Consider the following 15,088-nt stretch of genomic DNA (forward strand, 5'->3'; position numbering starts at 1 on the left):
TAAACAGGATTGGACCTCAGTGACATTTAATTAGTTCTACTTGCTTTTTGCATTGTCCTTTAGCCATGAACATTTTACACATGAAGGCTGAGTGCTTGCTAACCAGAAGATGGAGGTCTTCTTTTAGATAGATAGCAGAATAGCCAGAAAGTGTGACAAATATATGCCTGAGTGGTCACACAATTTAATCTAAATAGTTGAGTGGCCGTCTCCAGCGGGCTCTGTCAGCTGTGTACACAGTGAAGGTTTTGGCCTTCAGAGGCCTCCTAATCTTTTACAAACTCCAGCCAGAGGAATAAGAACATGGAAAGAAGGATCCTCTGTCGTCCCATGTCCCTCCTCATACCCTTTCCCCTTTAAATCCAGAGAAACAAAGTGTAAATGAAAGATAAACCCTTTAAGAATTTTTAAAAAGCACCAGAATGAATGAAGCATGAACTCTCCTGAACTGCTGTTGGGAGTAGATTTACCGAAGCTACAGGGATTATAGACTTTTATTTTGTAAGTGTTCAGAGATGGGAAACAAAGCTTCTGAATATGTGTGCCAACTTGGCCAATCATAGCAGGTGGCTTTAGTGGGCACCCAGGGCTCTTCTCATGTCTAAGCCATTTACCTGCCTGTGGTTTGAGTCACTCTCACACAGCCGTAGGGACAATGCAGGTAATTAAACTGAGTGACGTGAGCTGAGTATAAGTGGCAGAAACGGACACATACTGGAATATATACATCTTGCCCAAAGGAAATAGCACAAGGAATGCCAATTTGATTGCACAAGAGAAACCGGAAGTCTAGATTTTTATGTGAAATCATCTAATTTTTTAAATATTGTCAATAACTTAAAAAAAATTAAACGCTCTTGTCACTAACTTCCAGCCTCTGGTCTACAGAGAGTTTGCTGTGTTTGTACAGAACATGGAAGGCATTTGCAGATTTACAAATGTTATTAACCTTATCAAGTATAACCAGTGCAAAAGACTCAAAAACATTGAAATGACATGACAGAAGAAGGCACCCGTCTGTAATTAAAAGACTTAATAATAGTGATAAAATAGTGATTATTACTGTACATATGGGGTGAATGGTTTGACAGTTAAAAATGATACTGAAAGATGATAACAAATCATGCAAAATGTCAACACAAGCTTGACCTATGTTATCATCATTGTTGTCATCAGCAGCAGCTAGAATGAGAGGTAAAATCTTTGGTGTGGTGTGGTATCTACCGGATGTGTAGGATTAGTCTGAAGAAGGCTCGGAATCTGAGTAATTAATGCACCACGGCAAACTGCTACTGAACGTTGTTGCCAGATATGGAACTATTCCATGGGTTCGAAGCCTGTTTCACCAAAATCTGAGGCTCCAGTGTAGCTTCCTGCATCCATCCATCCATTCATCCAACAAATATTTACGGAGCACTTACTATGAGCCAGATACTATCAGAGGCACTGGCGACACAGCGATGCATGAATCACACAAAAGTTCCTGACCTGTCGGAGTCTCCATTCTAACTGGGAGACCCAGACAATATACAAGATAACAAGTATATAATAAATTAGATAGTCATAAATCTTAGGAAGAAAAAGATGAAATCAGGGAAGGGGAATAGTAGTCTGTGTGTGTATGCAGCAAGTGTGTGTCCTTTTGGGGAGAGAAGGGGGAGACAGAACTGAAATTCTAAATAAGGTTACCAGGGAAGGTCTTCCTAAGAAAGCGACATCTGAGTTGAAAGGGAGGGAAATGGGTGCTGACAGTGAGAAGGAGAAGTGGAATAAGTCTTGCAGATTCTGGAGGAAGAAGATTCCAGACAGAAGGAACAAGAGCAAAGGCCTTGAGGGAAAGGGGCATCTGCTGTTTTCAAGGGCCATGTGATGAGGCAAAGATCGAGGGAGAGAATAGCAGCAGATGAGATCAGAGGGGCCTGACTGCACAGGGTGCTGGCTTTCACAAGAAGTGGTATAAGAAGCCATTGGAGGGAAGGAAGTCTCCTGATGAAACCAAAGGCGAGAAAGCCGGGTGCCGTAAGGCCAGTGGGGGTGCTGCAATAATCTATGAGAGGCGGTGCTGGCCTGGACCAAGGTCTCAGCAGTGGAGATGGCAAGAAGTCATCAGATTCTGTGTATATTTTGCCAGTAAAGCCAAAGGAATTTGCTGACAGATTCTGTGCAGCATATAAGCAAATGAAGAGTCAAGGATGAATTCAAGGCCTTCAGCCTGAGCCATGGGGAGGATGACATTTCCACTGATGTGTTAAGACTAGATGAGAGTCATCTTGGGGATGGAAAACAGCACAAACTCAGTTTTAAACCAATTGTGCATTAGGGACCCAGTTAGGAGATCTGCATAGGCAGTGGGCTGTAGTGTCCAGAGGCCCACACCGAAGTTATTGGCATATAGATGGTATTTAAAGCTCTGAGACTGGATGAGATCACCTAGAGAACAAATATAGACAAGGAAGAAAAGAGGTCCATGCTCTGAGCTTTGAGACACTCCAATATAAAAGGTTAGGAAAACAAAGAGGAACCAGAAAGTATACTAAGAAGGAAATCTCAGAGAGATAGGAAATGAATCAGGTGACTATGATGATTGGAGGCCTGGTAAAGATAGATCTCAAGTTAGGGAGAGGGATCGATCTCTGAAAAGCTGCTGCTCATTATATCAGATAAGGACAGAGGACTGACCACTGGGTATAGAAACATGGAGGTCATTAGTAATCACACAAGAAGAGTTTGGTGAAGAGGAGGGGCCAAAGTCCCACTGGAGTGCTTTCCCAAAAGAATGGGAGAGAAGAAATTGGAGACAGCAACTATAAATAAATTTCAAAACAGTTATTGTAAAGGGAAGAAAAGAAAGGTTGTGGAAGCTGGCTTAAGGGGTAAGTGGGCTGAAGTGTCTTTTTTTAAGATGGGAGAAGTAACAATAGGTTTCTATGATTCTAGGGATTACCCATGGCGGGGGAGGGGAATAATGCAAGGGACAGGGAAGATCTGCTGGAGCAATTTCTTGAATAGGTAAGAAAGGGTGAGCTCTAGTTAACAAGTGAAGGGCTTGACTCCTCCCAGAGCTCATCCACAAAGACAGGAGAGAAAGCAGAATAGATGGTCACAGGTGCTGGGAGGTGGGACTGTGCAAATTTATCTGACTGCCTCTACTTCCACAATGAACGAGTTTGGGGAAGGAGCTATGGAAGGACTGTACACAAAGGAGAAGATATAAAGCAACTGTCCAGGAGTTTAGAAGAGTGAATGCTTTAGGGGTATATCAGTATGATGCCTGAGCAACATTCAAGGCCAGTGATTACAATAACAGTTTTCTTTTAATCACTTAACGTTCCATTTTGAAATTATTTCAGAATTACCAAAAAAAGGTACAAAAATAGTTCAAAGAATTCCCATATGCCCTTCACCCAACTTCCATAAATGTTAACATCTTCTATAACCACAGGACAACTGGCAATATCAGGACATTATCATTGATCCACCACTATTAAGTAAAGTACAGACCTTTTTCAAGTTTAGTAAATTATCTTATTAATGTTCTTTTTCTGGAGTAGGACCCAAGCCATGATCCCTTTTTCCATGTGGTTGTGATGTCTGCTTAGTCTTTTGTAACTAGGAAACTTCTTCAGTCTGTCTGTCATCACTCTGACACTTTGAGACAAGCTAGTCATAGAATGCCCCTCAGTTTGGGCTTGTCTGTTTTTCCAGTTTAAATCAGGTATGTATTTTTGGCAATAATACCACATAGGTGACATGTCCATTTTAGTGCATGAGATCATGGAGCACCTAATGTCTGCCACAGTCCTCCACTGTAAAGCTAGTTTTTTTTTTTCCCTTTGTAATAATTAGGTGATTGTGAATTCAAAATACAAGCACTCTGCATGGTTTTTCTCCCACCCTATCCATCTCCACTGGTGCAGGTACTCAGTAGGTGGAGAACTGATTTAATACTGTCGTTTATCAAGTGAGTGCCTTAGCTAAGGTATAATCTAAAACAGTTGCTGATATCATCAAATAGAGAGGTTAACTGCTTCAAAAGATTTTCCATGCAGACCAGCGCAATCAATTATAGGAGGATGTTTGATGGATTACATGATTTCAAAGGACAAAAATAGCTCTGATTTCAAAGATTGTGTATTGATTAATTTATGTCCAGCCTTTGTGGAAATACTTCTGGGAACTTCTAGAAAATACTTCTTAAATCAATTTTTGTCTTGTCCAATGTATGGACTTACATACATTTGTATTTGAAGGGAGCCTATTGAAATATAAGCTCTTTGTAAGCAGAAAAGAGGTTCTAGATTTTTAGATTTTTATCAGCCATCCAACAGATACTTATTGGGCCAATATCTGGCCCAAAACCTGAACAATGTGTGTGTGTGAAAATAGGTGATAGGGAAAATAAAAGATGTATCAAATAACTAATTAAAACATAAGTCAAAGTTTTTCTCAAATGAAATGAAAAATGTGAATAAATATTCTGAAGTTTTGATAGTGTGGATGATAGTGTGGGCGTATGGTCTTTGTGAGTTTGGATACACTTCTAATTTCCTCTAAGCCTGTCTCTTCATCAAAATAAGAAAAGGAAAGAGTAAACAGCACTCACCTCCTAGTACATTACAAGGCATAGTGAGCAGATGGACGAGGAAGGCTCACCATAATGACTTCCTCGTCTCACCATAATGACTAATCTACGGCATATGCACCACAAGTACTTAATTTTTATTATAACTACTATTATTATTAGTCACCTTCCCCTGCTTCATTTTGTATTTTACTTTCTTTAAATACTTATTTGGAGAGAGACAGGGTGAGAGCAGGGGAGGAACAGAGAGAGAGAGAGAGAAGAGAGAGAGAATCCCAAGTAGGATCCATGCCCCGTGTGGAGCACGATGTGGGGCTCAATCTCAACAACTGTGAGATCATAACCTGAGTCAAAATCAAGAGTCGGATGCTTAACTGACTGAGCCACCCAGGAGCCTCTCATTTTACATTTTAACTGTAACTGTAACATGAGGGGAGTCAGCTAGGCCGGAATTCTCTAGCATGAATAAATATCTGGAAAAATGATCTGACTTTCCACAGTTGTCTTTAACGATTGCTTTACACAAGCAAACATAAAACTTGGCATAAACTGTTCACGTAGTTAGATCGTAACTATAGATCCAAAATTAGCTTAAAAATTAAATTCAAAACAATAACAACAAAATCGAATTACATCTTTTAATGAGGAGAGTGGTGATTTCCTGGAATTAAGTCACCCTCTGCCCTGTGTGTGGGTGCCAGTCCCCATGGACACAGGGCACAGGTTATTCTCTGTCCACCACCCACACGATCTACTGTGTTCTCCAGGAGATCAATTCTCTACTTCGCTTGCTTTGAACTCTTGCAGCCTTCAGTGACATTGTTTGGCCTTCACTTTGCAAAAACACATGATTTATTTGGATCCGGTTGTTTGCTCACTAGCCCTTGAAAATTAAGGGAGTAACTTGGCATCAATTCGAGGTCCATCTCTTAATGCAGACCTTGCTGATGCCCGGCTCCAAATCTTTCAGTCACTCTACTGCTTCAAAATCCTGACACCAAATTCCCTCTCAGACATACATTGGCAGTCTTCCTGAACCAGCTTCTTTCCTAGTCACACTAGGACGCCTGCCGCCATGGACTGAATGTTTCTTCCCCTTGTTTCGTATGGACATACCTAGTCCCCAGAGGGATGATATTGGGAGGTGGGGTCTTTGGAAGGTGATGAGGTCGTGAGGGTGTGATGAGGTTGTGAGGGTGGAGCCCTCATGAAAGAGATTAATGCTGTTATTAAGGAGGTCCCAGAGAGCTCCCTTGCCCCTTCTATTTTCCTGCCTAGGGCGTGGATTTTCTAGTTTCAGGGACAGGACACAGGGTATTTTGTTTCAGTTCTCCGCCTGCTGCAGACCAGAGAGTTCTTGCCTACATCCCACTGCCTGGCCCCTAAAAGCCCACGTCCTAATGAGACACCTCAATGGATCACCACAGCTTCACCACAAGCTTGGTTCACTGCCATTGACTTCTTTCTGTTGATCTCACCTATATATTTTATCTGATGTTTCTGTGTATTTGGGTGGGTAGGAGGCTGTCCAATTCAGCACTGGCAGCCATGGAAACTGGAATTCTAGCATCGATTTCTAACCAATTAAACTATACATCCTCATAAAATAACTTTACGACAGAATATATATATACATACACATATATACATGTATAAATACATATCTACTTCATAAGTTTCTGTCTGCTCATACGATGTATATATCGATATATAAATATATATATATATTTTTAAATGTTTTATTTATTTCTGAGAGAGACAGAGAGACAGTGTGAGCAGGGGAGGGTCAGAGAGAGAGGGAGACACAGAATCCGAAACAGGCTCCAGGCTCTAAGCTAGCTGTCACCACAGAGCCTGATGCGGGGCTCGAACCCACGAACCGTGATATCATGACCTGAGCCGAAGTCGGACCCTTAACCAACTGAGCCACCCAGGCGCCCCATATATATGTATTTTTAAGGAAGAGTACAAGTTCCAGCAACAAAATCCCTGTTACACGCAATTATAATAATAATGGTCATGGCATGACATTTCCTTTATATGATTAGGTTCTGAATTGCCACTGAAAAAAATAATAGTTGACATTTAGTGAGCATCTTCAATACTCCAGGCACCGTGTTAAAGCACATCAAGGGTCTTCTCATGTAGTTTTCACAGCTCTTTATGGGGTACGTGCCATTACTGTCCCAATTTGACAAATGTAGATATTAAGGTTTAAAGGTTGAGTAAATTTGACCAAAGTCATACAACTAGGAAATGGTGAGGCCAGCACTCAAACCATGTCTGTTCAGCTTTAGGGCCCAAATATGTAACCAGACTACATCTCACCTCAAATAGTCAAGGTAGGCAAACTGGGTATAGTAGGTATCCATAATATACAAAGATCCCTTAAAAATCACTGGGGGGCAGTGGGGGAGAAATAAACAGGCAAGAGATTAGGAGAAGTCCTTTATAATAGATAATATTCAGTAATAAACAGAGGAAAAAGATGTTTAAGCTCACTAATAATCAAATACAAATTAAAATAAGATGCTATTTTCTACCTATCAGAATGAAGATTAAAAAATGATTAATTCCCAGGACCAGTTAGCTCCCACGAAGGGAAATAAACACTTACACACAGCTGGTGGGAACTTAAATCAGGATTCCAAAAGACAAATAGGGAATGTTTTGTGAAAAAGCTTTTAAATGTTTATGGCACATGGAAAAAAGTCATATTTTTGAAAGAAACAATAAGGTTATAAAATAGCAATGAAACAATATTTTTAAATTAAAATATATATGTACACATGTATATTTCTATGTATATACAATGCTTTTAATTATATATTACAGCAAATATCAACTAATAATAGTTATCTCTATATGAAAAGGATTACAGGAAATTTTTCTTTGTTTATTTGTATAACTGATTTTTTTATAGTAAATATGTACTACTTTCATCACCCCTAGTTCAGTATTTCTTAACAATACCTGGGCAGGTTGAAAAAGCAAGGTTCTGAACCAGTAAAATCAAAGGCTGGATTAGAAAGAATGAAGTGGGTCTATAAATATGGTCCCATAGGATGTCTAAGATAAAATAAATGAAAAAAATTAAGTCACCAAATAATATAGACAATGTAATCTCTTTACTTAAAAATTATATATAATTAGATATCATAAATTATTTAATATGTATGAAATTGTACATATTCATTATATGTTATATATTAATTATATTATATTATATAATAAATATAATGGTTTGGGGACTACAGAGAGAGGACATTTACTTTCTACACATTTCTATTATTTTTTCCCAACAAGTATTAATTACTTTGATATTAAAACACTCAATTAGGGGCTCGTGGGTGGCTGAGTCAGTTAAGGTCATGATCTTAGGGTCCGTGAGACTGAGCCCCACTAGGAGCCCTGTGCTGACAGCACAGAGTCTGCTTGGGATTCTCTCTCCATCTCTCACTTCCCCTCCCCTAAACACCTCTCCCTTGCACACACACTCTCTCTCGAATAAACATTAAAAAAATAAGATAAAACACTCAAAAATACAAAAGTTGAAGGAGGAGCTGATCAAAATTTATAAAGCACACACATTTTTGTTCATTAAATTATGGAAATACCAAATTCAGTGTTAACATCCACCAAGCTTAACAGATATTATTTAATAAGAAATAAAATTATCCAGTCTAGTACTTGAAAATCAAATAGACCTCCAGACATTTTTACTCCAAGATTGGTCTATGTGGGAAATGTTAAGACATTCAATAATTATTTACACTTATGGTTACTGATCAATAACTGTTCATGAATGGAAATTAGTAATAGAACCACAGAGCATGAATATGTAAAGAGCCTTTAAAGGTGAGGAAACAAGCTTCACAAAAGTTCGTCATCTGAGACGACGAAGTCCCTGAGCCCCACTGAGTTCAGCTTCAGAAACTTTTGAGGTTGAAAACACACACAATAATTCCAACAACTCTCTTGGATCTTCCTTTGGAGACTGAGGCTCGAGCTGTCCTGAAGTGACTCAGTAATGATACTTCTTATATAAGCTTCATGGTCACACACTCAGGAAACATGCCCATTGTTTAGAAACAAATAGTATAAATCTGCCATAAAGGTCATTTACGGTCTCAGGAGACGGGATCTTCATCTTCTCTCTCTTTGGAGCTGTGTGACCTTCCTGGCACTAACTTCCTGTGCTTCACCCCCACCCCATCAAAGTCTATCCCTTAGCCTTCAGAGAGGTGCTATGCAGTACCTGGAAGAAAGGTGCCTATCAGACGGACATGGTGACCTCATGCTCTCCTGGGAGGGCCACCGCCCCGGATGCCTGAAACATTCCTGGGGAATGGGGCCACTCTTCTCCTGATGCCCCCAGCCGCCCTTCTCCTCCCTGCCCGTGGGCAGCCTGTGCAGAAAGGGGTGCAGGACTCCCTCCCATCCTCTGCCTCTCGGTGGCACTGCTGGGCCTGGGCTCTCTCACACAGCAGATGCTCTCTGGCCTCTTGTTTGTGGATGACCAGTGGCTCTCCCCGAAGCGGGGACTGGAGGGGGCTGAGCCGCTGCTGCTTCTCCAGCCTTGGGGCCCAAGCGCACTGCACCTGGCCCCTGGTTCCTGAGGTCCAGGGTAGCCTCGCTTCCCATTCCCAGCCACCCCCTTGGGTCACCACTGCTGGTGGAGCGTCTGAGAAGCCAGGAGTGGGGGTATGGGGGGAGAGGTCTTGTTGGAAAGAGTCAGGTGTCTCCTTGTCCTACTGTGTGCTGAGTGGACTGACTTGGCAGCGCGCCCGCCAGGTGTTACCTGTGCCAGGCTGCCAGCCAGGGACTGAGCAATGGTGGAGGGCTGAGTCAGCCCCCCGGTGCCTGGCCCCCTGAGGACTACCATTGTGCCTATACATGTGTGCCATGGTTCCCTTACCTGTTCTTACTACAAAGGTGCCTGTCTGTGTGGATGTTGCAAAAGAGCAGAGGTCATTTGGGGTAGGTCTAGAGGTCAAGCAGAAGAGAAGAGCCTTGCTTCCATTTCAGCCAGAGTCCTTCCCCTTCTGTGATTCCTATATTCTCCAGCCAGCTCATGTCAATAACTCATACAGAAAATTCTGGCTTCTTAAAATCCACACCTCCACTACTAAAGAACGTTCTTGCAGTGTTTGATGCTCTAATACTTCTACACCTTATAGAAAACATTTCATTTTCAAAATGACGTTTTCCCCTTGAAAATAAGGACAAATAAGTGAAATGCATGTATTAATAACCCCTCTGGGCCAGGTCGACTTCTCAGGTGTAGGTCTGAAAAGCACACTGCTCTAATTCATCACGGCTCACTTTACAGCAGATTAGCAAAACCGGCCCTTCCGGTTCCTAACTAAATAATCTCTACTAAGCAATCTGGTGGCAAGCCAGATTTGTTATATTAATGGATCCACTTTCAGTCACTGTGGTCAATTGCTTCAGCTCTTCGCTGACCCCGTTAGTGTTATCTCCCTCTTACCTTCACCGGGGACACACCAAGTGACTCACAACTATGTACTGAGAAGAACCAGAGTGAGTGTGCAGGGTGAGATGCCTTTTCTCCTTCCAGGTAGGATCACTTGGGTAAAGTGACACACCAAGTTACAAATCCACTGTAAGCAATCCTTTTTAAGGCCATCATTCTGGGTTTGGAAGATGGGGTGGGGTGGGGGAGCAAGGAAGAAGGGAATGCTCTGGTTTTCTTAGCTCCTGCTGAAAGGAATGGTGACTACAGGCATCTCCTTATGGGTCTGACTCAAGGCAGGTTGGTTGTTGAAGGGGCGTGTGGGGCTCCTGAACACAAGGAAGGGACCCCACAGCAATGGCATATAAGAGTTCCATGGCTCAGAGCAAGGTACCACACAGTGAGAAAGTATCACCCAATGAGAAGCAGGATGGCAAGGGAGCATCCAATGAGAAGGTACCATCCAGTGAGAAATAGGATGGCAAGGTACCATCCAATGAGAAGCAGGATGGCAAGGTATCATCCAATGAGAAGGTACCATCCAGGGGCGCCTGGGTGGCTCAGTCGGTTGAGCGGCCGACTTCGGCTCAGGTCATGATCTCACAGTTTGTGGGTTTGAACCCCATGTTGGGCTCTGTGCTGACAGCTCAGAGTCTGGAGCCTGCTTCAGATTCTGTGTGTCCCTCTCTCTCTGTCCCTCCCCCACTCATGCTGTGTTTTTCTCTGTCTCAATAATAAATAAACATTTAAAAAAAAAGAAAGAGAGAGAAGGTACCATCCAATGAGAAGCAAGAGCACAAAGTCTCATCTTGCTTGGTCTTCTGCACCCAACCCTCTTGTAATTACAGAACCTTATCTTTGAAGCAAATCCTAATCAGAGCCATATTAATATGTCAAAGAGATAAAAGTGTAGGTGTTCTGCTTGGAATTGCATTGACAGAAGAGTAAAGAACTACAATCTGTCTTCCCCCATGGTACCTGATTAGAGTTGGACACCATATCTCCTTCCATTGGAGGCTATTATGTCACCTAGAAAAACTGGCAGAGGAAATGAAGCAACTTTCTCCACGCCACCAAGGCAGGTCACCACCTGGGACAGGGTGAGGAGAGAAGCAATGTCCTGGAACTTCCTCTTTTCAACCCTAACAAAGTCTCATCAAAACATGAGGGTCAGGGATTGAGATCACTGTAAATTCTGAAGGACTGTCAAGAAACGCTAAACTCACTGTACGATACAGAAACAGTCAGCCACCCTTCAACTGGTCCAGCTGTGGTGTAAGAAATGCTTACTAGTTCCCTGTTAACAAAGAGAGAATGACGCACCATCACCTGTCCAGGCAATCTGTGTTCTTCCCGACCCTAGTCCCCACATGCAATTTTAGCCTATCCCACATAAGAATAAAACATAGGCTTAGTCGGGGTTGTGGGCATAAAGCAGAATGATAGGTCTGAAGAGCAAATCCATTGTATTTACTGTGGAAGGTCATAATCTGCTATTTGTCTTAGAGTGTCATCACAATGCATTTCTACTCACCTATGGTTCGAAATGCTACATGTCTTTTTTGGGGACTGAACAGAGGGCATGCAGCTCATATACCTTATGCCTATGGCGCATGTTCCTTATAAATTTAGGACTGAATCTCAGCTGGTTCCAAGGACCCAGTAGATTAATCTCCTAAAGTCTGGTGGGCACATTAGAAAAAACCTGGGAATGGTTATATGCTTTTGAAAGACCTTTCCCTCCAGCCATTCAAAGGAGGGTCACATTTCAGCCTTTTCGCCTTTTCCACCTTTGTTCGGCTAACCAGCTGGCCTGGGGGATGTGGACAACAAGGTGGCTTTCATCCTTTTACTGGTTGAGACTCATCATGAATTCAGTCCAGTTCAGCCAATCCTGACAGCAGCTCACAGACTCAACTCACGTGAAGGACGAATCAAGGTCTCCTTACTTACATCACCCACTTGGACTCGTGGGTACAAGCTGTCCCACAGATCTCCGGCAGCCCGGAGGGGCATAAGGATCAGGAAGTGTCTAGAGCACGCATTTGTTTCACAATCTGAGAGCTGCAGGCTAGGTTCGCTGCCATGCTGGAGACATTAGCAAACTGTGATATTTATAGATAAATGCCCAGGATTCACCCCCAATGCTCCCAATACTCTGGTTTACGTCAACTATCATCACATAAAGCAGAGCCAAGGGGGATAGGACACCTGGACCATTTGTTTTCTAACAATTAGCATCCAGCAAGGACTCATCTGTACCCACACAAAACTAAGTCTGATACAGATTATTGCTTTAAATCTCAATACCCTGAGTTAGGTACCATTTTACCCCATTTCACAGGTGAGGAAACTACTGGGGTTTAGAGAGGTTAAGCAGCTGCTCCAAGGGCAGAGCTAAGAGGGGGCAGCCAGGGATTTGAACCCAGCTGAGCTATGTTATGCTGCCTTTGAAAATTGATGCAGAGACTAGAATTCTCAATTAGCACGATAATGGCGGGGTAAGATAAAACAAAATCAACACTTAGAACAGTGCCTTCCATATAGTAAGTAACCCTCAGGGGCTTTCATCATTCACAGCACTGAAGGCAATGTTGGTTAGTCAACCTAACATTAAGGAAACAAATATTAATTTCCTTTCTTTGGTGAAGGACACAGTCACACAATATACACAGATATCTACTATATCTGCTGGGTATAGGCCAACAGTCTAAAACCATCACTGAAGCAAAGGAAATACCAAATTATTTCCAAGTATTCAGAGTCGTGTGAATAAACAACCCTACTCTACCCAAACAACGTAACATAAAAAAAAAATTAAAAATTTAAAAACCTCAAGTAGTTATAATTATAGATAAATAAAGTCTTTGAGGGGCACCTGGGTGGCTCAGTCAGTTGAGCAGGCAACTCTTGATTTCAGCTCAGGTCGTGATTTTACAGGTTCGGGGATCCGGAGTTGAACCCCCACATGGGGCGCTCACAGCGCAGAGCCTGCAGGGATCCTCTGTCTTCCTCTCTCTGGCCCTCCCCTCTCCGTCCCTCCCCTCTCTTAAAAAAAAAAATAAATGTTAAAAATAAAAATAAAATAAAGTCTTTGAAAATGATTTAAATTTTCCTTTCAATGTACAAAATTATAAAGCCTCAAACAAACCATTATAAGTTTTAATAAAGTTTGAAGTTTAGCACCTACAAAGTACCTTATGCATAAGTTTTCAATAAATCGCTGTCTTTTCGTTATGCTTGGGAGTTTTTAAAAACTCTATGATGCAGGTCGCATAGTGTGTTCTTATTAAAGATTTTTAAATCATTTCCTTAGTAATATTTTTTTAAGGGAATCTCAGGATCAATCTCTACTTCAAATAAGGGAAAGGAAATAACCATCACCCGGAAAGACAAAAAGAAGTAACTAAATAACTGGCCAAAAATAATTAAAATAATTAAGAACAGAAATGAAGTTTTTAGATATGAAACGTAAAAGGAAAAGCAGCTTCAAAATATTTTTATTAACATTTAAGAAAATGTTAAACTGTTCTCTACGCCGTAGCATGAAAACAACACACGAAATATAGCCCCCGTGATAGGTGACAACTAAAGACATTTCACAGCACCGTCTATATAATTAAACAGGAAAATTCAGACCAAGAAAATACCTCTTTCTCAGAAGCATTTTGGTGCCCTAGGTTACCATGTGGACTCAGCAGTTTAACCAACGTGCACTCAAAAAGAACTCTTCATTTTTCAAAAGAACTTCTAAAAACTACTATGAGCGTAAAAATACAAATTACTCCAGTTATTTCCATAGGGCAAAAGGTTAGATTAAATCAGCACTGACCAAAATGGTTAGTAAACCTCTGTTGTTTAAAAGGAAAATAAATAAATGAGAAGCATTTGGAAAACGGTTAAGATGTCTAGCAAAAATTTCTATACCTTTCCAGCAGAGCACACAGCTCTTTCACCAAAGGCAAATCTGAGATTCCCCAAGTATTCCCCACCAGTAGGAAATCAACAGCATTACCTGTGGGGTGCCTAGGGTTTCTTTTGCATAAGCTTTTATCTCATTTTAGCAACATTTAAAAAAAAAAGCACAAAACACAGGATGTATATAACCTTGGCTCACCATTCCTCTGGTCTCCTTAATACAATCTGCTAAAAGAGGGAAGTGTTGTGGTTCAGTTTTTTCAAGCTCCATCACGTGGTTCTGCCAAATTGCAGAGCTAATATGACAAATAAATAGGCTGGCAGTGCTGTACAACAGGTAAAATAGACCCTTAAAATCAAGGACGGAGCCACAGTATTTAATGACACATGATTTTTTTTTAAGGGAAAAAAACTGAGGTAGTAACCTTTTCAAAAATAGTAAAAAAATAATAATAAAATAATCCCAATTGAATGTGATTTGTGCTTTCTAAATGCAGCCTGCACTCGTACATCATTTCCATATTGAAAGCCCAAGGTTCTACCTGGTACTTGCTAGAAGGAAATCTGCAGGGAATGAAGCCTGGTGCCTGATTCCATATATGACAAAGCATTTTTTTAAAAAAAACTATGATAAGCACATTCCCTTGATTTTGACCATGCAATACTAAGCATAAACTTTAAAGGCCAAGCACTGGTCAGTAAAACTGAATCTCAGTTTCTCATGGTTCAAACAACTTTTAAGAGCATAGGAACCTGACTCAATTTAAATACTGAAACACACATTTATATGAGAAATACACATTTTTAGGCCTAAAAATATAAACATTTTTTACACTTACAAACTATGCACAACAAATATTACTTGAAACAAAATTTAGCAATCACATCTGCCTATTGCTGTCAACTTTCTTCTTTCTAGAGAATTATCAATCCATGGAGCAAAATCTAGATGCAAAAGCAGAAAAAATTCATGGTCTGTGGCTGCAGTCTCATTGGGACACAATAATCTTACAAGGAAAAGAAACCACATGCTAATACCTTAGAGAAAAACAAGGTGCGTATTTCCCAGAGTCTGATGAAACACTTTTTTACTTCTCCACTTTTTGCACTGT

General features: G+C 41.1%; 1 protein-coding gene across 1 annotated transcript in view; it reads right to left on the reverse strand.

Moving 5' to 3' along the window:
* The window catches only part of LCP1 (lymphocyte cytosolic protein 1), an 84,905-nt gene extending 69,817 nt beyond the window's left edge, over positions 1–15,088 (reverse strand). The window contains exon 1 of the mRNA XM_077778767.1: positions 15,015–15,088. The gene's annotated coding sequence lies outside the window, so the exon portion shown is untranslated. The remainder of the gene's footprint in view (positions 1–15,014) is intronic.

This window comes from Crocuta crocuta, unplaced genomic scaffold, assembly GCF_008692635.1.
Source record: "Crocuta crocuta isolate KB4526 unplaced genomic scaffold, BGI_CrCroc_1.0 scaffold586, whole genome shotgun sequence".
In the NCBI taxonomy this organism is placed as follows: domain Eukaryota; kingdom Metazoa; phylum Chordata; class Mammalia; order Carnivora; family Hyaenidae; genus Crocuta; species Crocuta crocuta.